This window comes from Amblyomma maculatum, chromosome 10 (assembly GCF_055883805.1).
Source record: "Amblyomma maculatum isolate TAMU_Amacu chromosome 10, ASM5588380v1, whole genome shotgun sequence".
Lineage (NCBI taxonomy): Eukaryota > Metazoa > Arthropoda > Arachnida > Ixodida > Ixodidae > Amblyomma > Amblyomma maculatum.
Window position 1 is genome coordinate 138248858 of NC_139353.1, and position 12099 is coordinate 138260956.

Genomic DNA, 12099 nt, shown 5'->3' on the forward strand with positions numbered 1-12099 from the left:
CGAGAGCATTCGCGTAGAACAAGAAACGTCGTAACAAATGTGCAGCCTCGCACCGTAACCCGGGCTGTACACATACCCAGTGGTGCAACCACATGTCCGCCTGCCGTCCGTATGTCTGGTCCGTTCCATGGCGTCATCACCTTTTTCAGTGTCCTTGTAAGCCGCCCGCTAAGGATAGAATCTTCAGACGGCATCCTTAGCGCAAAAAAACACACGCACACGAGTGAAAAGGCGGGACACGGGACAAGCGCTACTACATCCGGTTTATTGCACTGAAAAGACCTGCAATATATAGGAAAGACCACACATGCGTAGAACAACCAACACACCCCCCTTCACCGAAACCGCTCAAAAAATCGCATTTCTGCCCCCAACACAGCGACAGACGTGTCACTAACACACCCTTCCCCCCTCTTTCTCATATGAAAAGCTTCAAGGAGTTCACGCGCCTTCCTATCTACGCTTCTGCCCAGAATCCGTATCTCGTTCAGCCGCGGCTCATACCCCCTCCATCGAGCACAGGGCTCAGGGAGCCTAGCGCCCTTGTCAGAGCTGAAGGAGCGAAAATGTTGCGCCGCGCGGTCATTAACACATTTGCCTGTCTGGCCTATGTAAACCTTCCCGCAAGTCAACGGGATCTCATACACGACCCCCTTGCGGCACTCCACAAAACGTTTCACATGCCTAACACCGCAGGCGGGCCTTCTGTCTTCACGCGTGACACGTGAACAGAGTTTTGAAAGCTTCTGGGGAGTGGAGAACACGACAGGTACACCATGTCTATTCGCCACCTTTTTGATGTTGTGGGATAACTTGTGGACATACGGCACCACTTCAGGTTTAACCGCAGCCCTACTCCGCTCTTCCAGCTTTCCTGACATGGCTTTTTTTGTCTTTTTGACCAGACCTTCTACTACCGACGTGACGACCGCGCAGGGGTAGCTTGCTGTATGCAGCCGCTCGACCTGTCTCCTTAAACTCGATGCCATGGCATGCGGGCACGACTTCACGAGTGCGGACTCTAGGCAAAGGCTAGCAATGGCCCTCTTAACTGTTTTAGAATGGGCTGACTCATACGGAAGCAGAGCCATTTGGGCCCGCGGTGCGTACTCCCAACATACATGATTACCACCGAAGTTAATCTTAATGTCTAAAAACTGCAACGAATCCTGTAAAGGAAGTTCGTGCGTAAAAACCAACCCCTTACCATTATCATGAAAACAAGATAAAACACTGCGCACAGCACTTGTGTAGGCGATGAGAGGCTGTTGCCTTAAAACCACTGAAAAATAATCTACATATCTGAAAGTTTTTAAAACCCCTTGCCCATTAAAATCCTGTTCCAGATCGCGATCAATAAAAGCCAAAAATGTATTACATAACACAGGGGCAACGCACGATCCTATGCATATGTCTTGACGTTGGCGATAAAATCGGTTGTCAAATGAAATGAAAGTGACCCCAAGATAAAACTCACGCAGGCTTAAAAAACTGTCTACAGATAAACCCGAGGAATTCTGAAAACGCACAGCACCGCTTTCCTCAATAGCATTTCTCACACAGCTGAACAGTTCTGCATGTGGCACCGAATAAAACAAATCTTCCACATCTACTGAAAACAAGTAACCAACATCTGCCTCATTCTTAAGAAAACTAACAACATCGATCGAACTCTTTGTCAAGAAGGGATCATGTACACTAAGGGTGTGTAGGTGCTTTTTAAGAAACAAACTCAGGACATGCTGCCAGGTACCATTCCCACTGACCACAGACCGAAAAGGTACACCCGGTTTGTGTGTTTTGGCTGTGAAAAAAACCGATAAGGAGTTACACCTGGTATCACCAATCGCGTTAGCCAACTTGCTGAGTTCCATGCTTTTGCACAACCCCACAGCCTTTCCTTTAACTCTGGTCTCACTGGACTTCACAGGCACAAAGTTCTTGAAAATAGCTTCATCCGCCCTTTTTCGGTATTCCTCTCCTGTAACAACCACAAATCCACCTTCTTTGTCGGACTGCAGAAGTCCCGGTCTATTCTGCCGAAAGTAAGAAACCACGCTGGCTGTGTAATCCGTGCTTCTTCTAGTAGAGTTGAAGCTCGTAGACTTCATCAAGGCATCCACCCCATCGAGAAGGCACCTCTGGGAGTCCTCTTCATTAGTCTTCCCTGCAATAAAGCCGGTTCAGCGCAAGCATCTCATGTGCTACAACGCGCGGCTCAAAGCTGAATTTAGGCCCTTTCTCCAGTACCTCGCTAACATCGTCAGGAACCTGCACATCGCCTATCACCTTCAGCACATCTTTTTTCTGAGGCTCCTTGGCTTTCTTCGTCCTCTCAGACAGTAGCACGGAGCTAAGGGTTTGGCGCCACCAAAGGTCTGTCAATCGGGCGGAAAGCTGATTGATCGAACGCAGCTTAATCTCAGCCAGCCAACCTGGATCTAAGGCAAAACATAGAACACGTAACATGTCTTGACAGCATTGTTGGGGGCAGAAATGCGATTTCTTGAGAGGTTTCGGTGAAGGGGGGTGTGTTGGTTGTTCTACGCATGTGTGGTCTTTCCTATATATTGCAGGTCTTTTCAGTGCAATAAACCAGATGTAGTAGCGCTTGTCCCGTGTCCCGCCTTTTCTCTCGTGTGCGTGTGTTTTTTTGCGCTAAGGATGCCGTCTGCAGCTGCAAACCATCTAGCCCGTCTAAAAGTTCTTTTAAGGATAGAATAATCGGCTCCCGTATCAACTAAAGCGCTGACCTCCTTCGTGTCGACGATAATAGGGATGTCCAGGGAGACCCGGCCAAGACCAGGGCCTGTCGACGTCGGTTCGGAGTGAAGTGAGCGGTGTGGCGGCGGAAGCTGGACGGCGGTTGGGTGGTCGGCGTCGGGACAATTCAATGTCGATGGCAGGTCGGAGTGAAGCAAGCGGTGCGGCGACGGAAGCTGGACGGCAGTTGTGTGGTCTGCGTCGGGGCGAGTTAAGCGACACGGCGGTGATGACTGGTCGGCGATGCGGACGACGTCGGAGCAATCTGGCCTGTGCGGCGAAAACTGGACAGGAATTCGACGTTCAACGTCGGGGCGAATCGAGTGGTGCGGCGGTGGATACTTTACGGCGAATCGGTGTGCGGCGGCCTCGCCCCCAAAGGTCGCCGGAGCTAGTTTTCCCGATGAGGGCTCGAGGAACCATGGCGTCCAGCGGTATACCGTGGCCCAGAGGGCGAAGAGCGACGAGGCGAAGGCGAGCGCGACTCGCGACGAGGAGAATGTGGCAGAGTACGCTGGCGGGTGACGTACTCGGCGATGTCCTGAGGCCGCTGACCAGGCCGTGGACAAGGGCTGTCGGGTAAAATCCTCTAAGGCCCATCTGACGATAAGGGCACTGCCGGTAGAGGTGACCTGCCTCGCCACAGTGGTAGCAGAGAGGGCGATTATCTGGAGCGCGCCATAGATCAGTCTTCCGGGGCGCCTGACGCCGATCTGCCCAAAGGGGCAGCGGTTCCGCAGCGTGCACAGTGACCTGAGGTGGCGTGTAAGGAGAAGGGGTAGGTAGCAGGGCTGGGCGGCGTGTGACATCAGCATAAGTCATCCGCTGGGTGGGGCCCGGGGGTGGTGGTGGAACGACTGTACTTGTCGGTGGCGTCAGTGCGTTCTGGACCTCCTCACGGATGATGCTGGCCAGGGACGCCGCGCCAGGAATAAATGATCCATGAAGTTGCTGGAGCTCCTCGCGAACCACGGTGCGAATGAGGTCGCGAAGGGAGCTCATATCTGCCCCGGGATTGTAGTCCGTTCGGTCAGACGGCGGTAGTGTGGAGATAGAATTCAGCGGCCGAGCGTACTGGCCGCATCGCTGCTGTAGCAGTTTCTCCATTATCCCAGCTTCAGCCAGAAACGCCGCGACGGTGGTGGGCGGGTTCCACACGAGACCCGAAAAAAGCTGGTCTTTGACGCCGTGCATCAGGTGCCGCACCTTCTTCTCCTCACTCATGGACGGGTCGGCGCGATGGCAAAGGCACATGACGTCTTCAACGTACATTGCGACCCCCTCGTTCTGACGCTTAACTCGAGAGGTCAGGGCACGCTCGGCATTCTCTCGGCGGTCACTGTTGGCGTACGTACCGAGGAGCTGGCTTCGGAAGGCCGGCCACGTAGAAAATGTGGCCTCGTGGTTCTCGAACCAAGTCCGCGCAGCGTCTTCAAGGCTGAAGTAGATGTTCCGCATTTTCGCAGCGTCGTCCCAGCCGTTAAACGTCGCGACCCTTTCGTAGTGAGCTAGCCAGTCCTCGGCGTCTTCAAACTGCTCACCGTGAAATGGTTTAGGGGTACGTGGGGTCTGAAGGCTGAGACAGGACGAAGGGGTGGAAGGGACAGTCATGGTACGGCCGGGCGGTGTCATTGCCACAGCTGGAGTCTCTTCGTCAAGAGGGAAGGCCTCGGGGGACAAGCCTCGTAGCCGTCGGCTGGTACGATGAACAAGAGTAGGAGTGGTCACGAGAGGCGGCCGCGTAGGGTCGTCCGCAGGAGAAGGGATCATCGATGGCACCTCCACTAGTGTCACGACTGAAGTCACAGGGAGCCGTGAAGGTACACGTAGCCGAGGACCCGAGAATAAGGTCGGCTTGTAGTTCCGAACACAGCGTCACAGAGTCCAGCACCAGCGCGCCGCTCGTGCCAACCACCGCTTCGTCGTCGTCGGCACCCAAACACGGCTGTCGCGCGGCGCTAGGCACGTGGCAGTATATATATATATATATATATATATTGCCACACTGCTGCCCATCGTCTAGCGCCACCAAGTGGCCGAATGTCTTGGCATGTAGCTGAGCGTCGTCCTCGCCTGTCTCGAGCTTCGCTTGATTAAAAAAAGGGCCGCCCGGTTGTTCTTCAGTTTGCCACGTGTGTTGGTGACTTTGGTGGATTGCGGACGATAAGATCCCATCTACATTGCCCCCGAAGACGTCAGTGACACTGCCGATCGACGCTCGGACGCCACTCCCGTCTATAAAGCGAGCCGTCGTCTCCGCGGCCTACAACCGGCATTCGAACCACTGACCACACCGTTGCGAGCCATGTCATCTACGACGGGCAGCCAGACAAGTCAGCATTCCAGCAACGCCCCACCATACGTCCTTCTCCCACCTCGATCACCGCCATCATTCCACGGTGACCGGTTCGAGGATGTCGAAGACTGGTTGGCCACTTTTGACCATGTGGCCGCATTCAACCAATGGGACGACGAGCGGAAGCTAATGAATGTGTACTTCGCGCTGCAAGACTCGGCCAAGACGTGGTTTGAGAACCACGAGGCGTCCTTTGTCAACTGGGCAGTCTTTCGCCGTGAGTTTCTCTCAACGTTCAGCTCCAGTACGCGCAAAGAAAATGCAGAGATAGCAATCCGTTCGAGGTCTCAGCAGTCAAATGAGAGCGTAGCCATGTTTGTCGAGGACATGACGCGACTTTTCAATCGGGCCGACCCTACCATGCCCGAGGCAACGAGAGTACGGCACCTCATGCGCGGGGTGAAGGAGTAGTTGTTCGCTGGCCTCATTCGTGACCGTCCAAGAACTGTCGCAGATTTCGCGAGAGAAGCTACGAGCATGGAACGTTCACTGCAGGAACGCTGTACCCAATACGGCCGTCAGACAAGCGTAGCGGCCACACCCTACTGCGCGTCCGCGCCAGCAGCTAGGGACGAGGCATTGCGGAAGCTTGTGAGCAGCATTGTCCGCGAAGAACTGCAGAACCTTCACTTGAATGCACCACCTGCAGTGAATTATTCTACCGGGGACGTCATCCTTGATGAAATCCGGCGAGCGGTGCAGCCACCACCAGCACCATGCATAATGAGCCATGTATTATGACGTATAGTGATGTCCTACGTCCGCCTGCCTCCTAGCCACATTCATTCCCCTTGTTGCCGGACCCCCGCCTCGCTACCTGCGCCCCGTTGAGCAGCAACTAGATCTGCGCCCCGTCGAACCGCAGCAAGGCCAGTGTCCGTTCATTAGCAAGGCGCACTTGTGGCTCACACCGAACAGACGGCCGCTCTGTTATCACTGCGACGAGCCTAGCCACGTTCTAAGCAATTGCCCATAAAGGTGAATGGGCTTAAGAGGATTTTAACCGAACGCGCCTCGACCTCGCTATGGATAAAGACCACATGAGATTGAGGAATACCTGGCTGCTAACGAGATGTACCCGACGTCACCGCAACGGCAGTCGCGATCGTCATCCCCGAGGCGTTCTGCGTCAAGCAGTCGATACTCCTCTGGGAAATTCAGAGGCACGTCCTCTCACCGGGAAACTAAACACGGCGACCTCCGGGGGTGAGGCCGCCGCTCCATCACATATTAAGCAGCCTCCCACCCGACGATTTGACGCGACGGCCCGAGCGGCGACGACCCGATCCGACGAACTTGCCGACGTGCTGCGAACGCATTGTTTCCGGGGAAATTTTTATAACCGCCGACAGTTGGGATGTGACCGCACTTGTGGATACGGCGCCGATTTTTCCGTCATGAGCAGCCAGCTAGCAACGACACTCCGTAAGGTTCTGACGCCTTGGTCTGGGCCAATGATGCGCACTGCCGGTGGCCATATCATGACGCCGATTGACATGTGCACTTGCCGCATAGAGATCTGCGGTTTTACTTTCGCTGGCACCTTTGCCATATTAAAAGACTGCTGTAAAGATCTGATTCTAGGCATGAATTTTCTGCAAGAGTATAGTGCTGTTATGGACCTTTGGGAGCAGCTCACGGTATCGTTTTCAACCAAGCGAGCCATTGATAGCAACAATGACTTCCGGGAAAACGACGTTGCGCGTCTCTGACTACCACATAATTCCTCCGAGGGCGAGCAAGTTCGTCACAGTCGAATGTGATCACAGCACCGGCACGCGTTGCATTGCCGCAGCTAACATGTCACTGCTTTTCGCTCGACAAGTTTGTGTAGCTCGGGGCCTTGTCGAACTTGTCCGTGGACAAGCCGAAGTGTTAGTGACAAACTTCACGTGTGAACCCCAACATTTGACGGCGAACATGACGGTCGCTTATCTTGAAAAACTTGGAGAATGTACAGGCCAGTACGCTTTACCCAACACGTCAGACCTCGAATGTGCGACGTCTACAGCCATTCAGACCGATGTGAACCCACACCTCATGCCCAGTCACCTTGTCAATTCGCTCCGCGATTGTTTTGCATCAACCTCCAAGGTCCGACAGACGCCATTAACGAAGCAGCGAATTAAAGTTGCCGACGACCAACGTCCACTATGTCAGCGTCCTTACCGGGTGTCTTCAAAAGAACGTAACGCCATCTGCCGCCAAGTAAAACTACAATATATATATATATATATATATATATATATATATATATATATATATATATATATATATATACTGTAAGAGTACGTTCTGTCTCACGTTCTCAGGTGGATGTCCCCGTCGAACCTTTAACTAGCAGGACAGTCTCTTGCGTCATCTTCTTTTTCTGACGTCTTCTTCTTTAGCAGGCGCCTTTTTACATGCGCTCGTTTTCCTTGCAACAGTCACTGAGCGTAGGTGCGACACTACAATTATCCCCGGGAGAAAAAGGAGGCATCCTGCCAACTCATGGCGTCGACACAACAGACGGGTCATAACAGGGCTTGAGGCGGTGAACGTGCACTGTTTCATGCCCACGGCGACGCATATCTGGTGTCGGTGCAAGCGGTTCTAATAAGTAGTTCATCGGAGAGGTCTGGCAAATAACCCGATATTGACCATGATGCTTGGAAGCGAGTTTCGTAGAAAGGCCGGAGGTGGTGGCGGGAACACAAAGCCACACGAGGGAGTCTGCTGTGTATGTAGGAACTGGACATGTCGGTGCGCGAAGGAACTGCCGGTGACCCTGGTTCTGGGTTGTTAACGATCGGGCCAACTGGCTATTCTTCTGCATATACTGCCGCATGAGAGACTGTGGTCGATTCGGAGTTGCTAGGGCGATAAGGGAGTACGATATCCATAGTTGAGATGGGTTCACGGCCGTATAGAAGGAAAAAGGGGGAGAAGCCGGTGTGCTTTATATTGCAGTATTGTAAGCGTACGTGACGAATGGGAAACTCCGGTCCCAGTTTGAGTGGTCGGACGCGACATACATGGCCAGCATGTGACTCAAGGTGCGGTTAAAACGTTCCGTCATGCCATTTGTCTGCGGATGGTAGGCCGAGGTAGAACGGCGGACAATGCGGCACTGCTGAAGAAGGGCTTCAACGGTCTCGGAAAGAAAAACACGGCCACGGTCACTGAGCAATTCTTTAGGTGAACCGTGGCGCAGAACGAGATGGTGCAGGACGAAAGACGCAACGTCTGGTGCTGATGCAGAAGGTGAAGAGGATGTTTCTGCATAGCGGTAAGGTGGTCAACAGCCACGATGACCCAACAATTACCAGCTGGAGTGAATGGCAGTGGCCCGTATACATCAATACCCACACGGCTGAATGGCCGGCTGGGGCAGGGCAAGGGCTGCATCGGAACGGTAGAGTGGTGTAGAGGATTTTTGCGACGGCATTCCTGGCATGCGCGGACGTAATGACGCATGAAGCGGTACATACCCCGCCTATAATAGGAGAAGCGAAGACGAGTGTAAGTTTTCAACGCTCCGGCGTGGGCACACTGAGGGTCGGCGCGAAATCGGCACATATTTCTGAACGGAGGGGCCGAGGAATGCCAAGAAGCCACTTGAGTCCGTCGGAAAGGTAAAGCATGCCGTCGCGGATGTCAAAATGACGAGCTCGGCAGCAAAGCGGTCGAGAAGCTGGGCGCAGAGAAGGTTTAGATAGAAGCGTGAGAAGAGAAGCGATCCAAGGGTCTCGCCTTTGTTCTTGGGCATGTCGGCAATTTCTAGCGAAGATGAGTCACCTACGGTGATAGCTGTCGAGTCAGAGCCGCCTTGAAGAGGTGACGTAGACAGGGCGTCGGCATCAGAATGCCGACGGCTAGACCGGTAGGTGACCTGAATGTCGCACTCTTGTAAGCGGAGCGGCCAACGAGCAAGATGGCCAGATGGGGCTTTAAGGGTAGGCAACCAGCAGAGTGCGTGATGGCCCGTGACAACAGAAAAAGGACGACCGTGGAGATATGGCTGAAACTTTCCAATGACATAAATGATGGCCAAGCACACCTTATCTGTTACAGAATAATTTTTTCTGCCTTCGTTAAGGCGCGGCTGGCATAAAAAGCAGCGTGCTCTGGGTAACCGGGCTTTCATTTTGCAAGAACAGCGCCGAGACCTACACCGCTGGCAGCAGTGTGAAGCTCGGTGGATGCCGCAGGGTCAAAATGGCGGAAAATCGGAAGGGACACTAGAAGGCGCCGAAGCGTCGAAAATGCCTAATCACAGTCGGACGTCCAAGACGAAAGAATGGCGTCACCGGCAAGCAGCTCAGTCAGCGGCGAGATGATCGAAACGAAATTGCGGACGAAGCGACGAAAATACGAGAACAGCCCGATAAAACTACGCAGCTCCTGTAGAGAAATTGGGCGCGGAAACTCAGCTACTGCACGGAGTTTCGCAGGATCTGGACGAACACCGTCTTTCGAAAAAACGTGTCCCAATATAGGAAGTTGGCGAGCCCCGAAGCAGCACTTTTTCCAGTTTAGTTGCAGGCCGGCGTCAGTCAAACACCTCAGCACACGCTCGAGTTGGTCCAAATGCGACGTAATTCTTTTGAAAGTACGACAACATCTTCCAGGTAATAGACAGTCATGCTACTTTAGTCCGCACAGAATTGTGTCCATGATACGTTCGAAGGTTGGCGCCGCGTTGCGCAATCAAAACGGCATGACGTTAAATTCATAGAGTCCGTCAGGTGTCACAAAAGCAGTTTTTGGTCGATCGTCGGCTGCCATGGGTACCTGCCAGTAGCCCGAGCGCGGTCTAGAGATGAAAAGAATTCCCCACCTTGAAGACAATCGAGTGTGTCATCAATATGTAGAAGGGGGTACACGTACTTTCGCTTTATCTTGTTCAATTGCCGGTAATCAACGCAGAAGCGGATAGAGCCATCCATTTTCTTCACGAAAACAACTGGAGAAGCCCAAGGGCTGTGCAAAGGCTGGATGACGCCGCGCTGAAGCATGTCATTAACGTGCTCGATGACAATTTGACGTTCTGCAGCCGATACGTGATAAGGGCGCTGGCGTGCCTGGGCGCGCGTACCGGTGTCGATGCAGTGAGTGACAACGGATGTGCGCCCCAAAGATGTCTGAGGAAAGTCGAATGAGGAGCGGAAGCGCCGACGCAAGCTGACGAGCTGGTCGCGTTGACCTGCTGAAAGACTGGCATCAAGACAGCGAGAAACACCTGAAGTGGAGTTGTCGTTCTACACAGATGCAGGCAAGTCATTAGTATCGAGCTGAAGTGGGGCTGGCTCTTCTGAGACGTATATGTCTTACCGTCAACAAAGGACTTGACATGACCAAGACGTTCTCCACGGAGAAGTGTTGACGGACAAGGAAACGAGTTAGAAACGTACATGGCACTGGAGCCACCCCAGAAGGACGAAAGGCAGGACTAAGCAATGGCGACGATTAGCGACGTGAGTGGGAGTAAAAAGAACAGTCGAATAGGAAAAGCAGGCGCAGGAAACGGGCAAAAGGACGGCAGAGCAGGCGGGGATGTCACTATCTTCGGCAATGGTTATCTTATCGAAGTGGAGCGGTGTGTCGGACGAGGCGGCAGGTGAAAGCGGCGACAATTCGATGCTGGCTCGGGCAGAATCAATAATCGCATGATGACTGATGAGAACGTCGCAACCCAGAATCAGTTCGTGAGAGCAGGTGAGACAGCACAAAAAATTTGGAGACAAATAGAACGCCCTAAATGGCAATTATAGCCGTGCACGCCGCAAGCTGTTGAATGCGATGGGAGCTGGCAGTTCGGAGAAAACATTTCGAAACAGGTGTCGTAACTTTATGAAGTCGGCGGCAAAGGTTGGCACTTGTAAACGAAACAGCGGCGCCAGTGTCCACAAGCGCGAGAACTGCGACGCCATCAACAAACACGTCTATAACGTCAGCCGGGGAAGACGGAGGACTTGCACAAGTAGATGGAAACGCAGTTCTTTCCTCCGGAACTGCAGTTATTAGTTTTCCTCCGGGCCGGCAGAAGAGCGACGGCGCAGCGGCGAGAGGGATGGACAGCGGGAAGACGGTGATCGGCGGGAGGAGTGGGAGGAGCGGTCAGGATAAAATGAGTCCGTAGAGGTGCCAGTAGCAAGAGGGGGGGGGAGGGGAAGGTTCATAGTTGGAACCGTAGTTGGAACTGTACAGGTGGGGCCACTGCGGTACGACTGCGCGCACTGGCTGCAAAGCCGCGCGACGTAGCCAGGAACGCCACATGAATAACAGATTGGGCGGTTATCGGAGGTTCGCCATGGATTCTTGGCCGGGCGTCAAGGAGGAAGATAAGGTCGGCGCGGAGGTGGTGGTGGTAATGGCGCAGCATACTCGACAGGACACGGTAGTGGTCTGGCGCTGACAGCGGCGTACGTTAGCGGGGCTGTCGCCGGCGTAAGTTGAGAGCTTGGCGGTAAAATTTCTGCAACTTGCTCCTGGATGGTGCGTCGAAGTGCAGGATCTAGCGATTGGGTGGTTGCGGCAGAAGGAGGGAGGAGCGACAGTCAGCGAACCACTTCCTCCCGTATAAAAGCCTTGATCTCCAGAAGGAGGGAAGGCAGTTGAGATGCGAGGCCGCATGCTGTCGGTTGCGGGAATAACCAATCGTTCATGACAGAACGTCGAATAGAAGCTCTTGAGGACGTCGTAACTTTGACAAAGCTGAACCACTTCGACGACGGTTTGCAGGTTTCTCGCCGTCAACACATGAAACGCATCGTCGGATATTCCCTTCAGGATTTTGGTGATTTTATCAGCTTCAGACATAGAAGGATTAACACGTTTACAAACATCCACAATGTTCTCTGTGTAGCTGGTGAATGTTTCCTCAGGAAGCTGAGCGCGGGCTTCGAGGTGTTGTTCGGCGCGGGGTTTGCGCACGGCGGGGCGCCCGAACACCTCGAAAAAGCTAGTTTTAAAGGCCGACCAGGTGGGCAGATCGG

The 12099-nt window shown here is 53.5% G+C and overlaps 1 pseudogene; it reads right to left on the reverse strand.

Annotated features, from left to right (window-relative positions):
• The window catches only part of LOC146177544 (uncharacterized), a 31160-nt pseudogene extending 22611 nt beyond the window's left edge, over positions 1-8549 (reverse strand).
• Positions 8550-12099: the final 3550 nt, after the last annotated feature.